This window comes from Arachis stenosperma, chromosome 9 (genome assembly GCF_014773155.1).
Source record: "Arachis stenosperma cultivar V10309 chromosome 9, arast.V10309.gnm1.PFL2, whole genome shotgun sequence".
NCBI classification, from domain to species: domain Eukaryota; kingdom Viridiplantae; phylum Streptophyta; class Magnoliopsida; order Fabales; family Fabaceae; genus Arachis; species Arachis stenosperma.
This window is the reverse complement of record NC_080385.1, coordinates 77,120,146-77,122,396: the sequence shown is the minus strand read 5'-3', so window position 1 is coordinate 77,122,396 and position 2,251 is coordinate 77,120,146.

Genomic DNA, 2,251 nt, shown 5'->3' with positions numbered 1-2,251 from the left:
GAAAAGAGGTTGCTACAACTCAATGAATTGGAGGAGTTCAGATTGGAGGCATATGAAAATGCCAGAATATACAAAGAAAGAGCGAAAAAGTGGCATGACAAGAGGATCTCCCAAAGAACATTCGAACCGGGCCAAAAGGTGTTGCTATTCAACTCAAGATTGAAGATTTTTCCTGGGAAGCTGAGGTCTAGATGGACTGGTCCATACACCATCACCAAAGTATCCCCTCATGGCTATGTAGAATTATTTGATGAAGCCTCAAAACAAACCTTCACAGCCAATGGACATAGGGTGAAGCATTATCTTGGTGGCCCCTGGAGCAAGGAAGAGAGTGTGCAAATGCTAACATGAGCAAGGAAGTTGCATTGTCAAGTTAAGGACAATAAACAAGCGCTTCATGGGAGGCAACCCATGCACAAGAGTTCTCTTTTATTTTCATGCTTTAGTAGTCAATAATAAGAGATTTCATTTTATACAAAAAAAAAACCGAGAAAAAGAGATTGAAATAGCATACAATGTAGGTAAGACACTAAGTTTGGTGTGGCCATCTTTGGAGTTAACTCCATGGAACACTTAGTCATAAACTAAGTTTGGTGTCTTTACATACATAAATAATGCTAGAAAAAGTAGAGTAGGGAATCAATTCATAAATTTTAATTTTTGCTTAGTCAACTTTACATAAGAATATCATCATAAGTTGCTAGCTAGTAATGTCACTTTAAGAATCTCAAGATTTTGGAATTTTGTTGCAGGGAAGTGAAAGAAAGAAGTGATGGGGAATCTTAGAAGGGAGGTCACGGATACACAAGGAAGAGAAAGTCACATGAGTCTTGAACTTTGTGCATTGGAAAAAAGTAACTCAACATCCATTGGGCACAAGGAAGCATGCTCCCCATGCTATGACCGAACCACTAAAACCATGCCCCCACCACGGACATCACTTAACCATGCTCCCACCACAAACATCACTTTAAATACTTCAACCACATTCATCAAATCTCACTTTATCCTCACTCATATTTACACATTTCCATCACCCCATTTCATCAGCCGAATTCACACTCAACTTTTAACTTATTCTTTCTTCACAAATTTTAGCTTTGGACCTAATCTTTGCCTAACAAAACTCATGATGCACTACCTCTCCCACCATAACCGAACCACCCCCTCCCCTCTCACCATCATTTTCTAGCTTGTCTAATTTACCTTGTCATCATATATCTCTCTACACCCCCTTCATAAACATTTTCTTTATGCTTGAGGACAAGCATTCATCTAAGTTTGGTGTGGGAGATTCGACCCTTGCAAGTGAATCTCAATGGCCTCATCGTCAAGAGATAGGAGGGACAAGCAACCCATAGAAGATGAAGGACAAAACACCTTTGATCGAAGAAGATTCAAATCCAAACACAATGAGCGCATCTTTAGTTGGATGTCAGGCAAAGATGTTGTTCTGGAGTTACCTTTCAAGCTAAGAAAGGAGGAATACTCTGAGATACAAAAAATAATCAGGAAGAGGGGATGGGAGCTTCTTTGTAACCAACCTCAAGAAGTGAGCATGCTTCTCATTCATGAGTTCTACACTAATGTGATAAGAGAATTTGAGGATGAAGAGGCGTACATGAGCTATGTAAGAGGGGTGACTGTTGACTTTAGTTCAAACGCCATCAATAGGGTGCTAAAGGTCAAACCAAAACGGTTCAAACAAGCTAGCTATGAGGAAAGGGTTGAAAATGACCCAAGATATATGGATGTGTTAAGTGACTTATGCAGAGTAGGCACGGATTGGGTGTTGGATTCACATGGACAACCACTCAAACTTCGGAGAGGTTATCTCATACCTCAAGCAAAAGGATGGCATGACATAGTGAGGAGATCATTGATCTCTATTTCAAATAATTTCGAAGTAACTGTGAATAGGGCAATAATGATCCACTGTATAATGAAGGGAGGGGAGATCAATGTTGGAGAAATTATAGCAGCTCAAAAGGTCAAACAGGACAGCTGGCTAGGATACCCTAGTATTATTCTGCGCTTATGTGAAGAAGCTAGAGTGCCTCTGGAAGAATTTGAAGAAACTGACGTGGTCTCTATTGGAAAACCTCTCACCAGGGAAAGGTTGGAATTTGTCACCACAACCCAAGTGGAAAGACAACCTTTAGCAAGAAGAAAGAAAAGGAAAGAAGCAAGACAGGAGGAGGAGCCTCAAGAAATGGAAGAACCCCATTCCTTAAACATGAATCAACTTCAA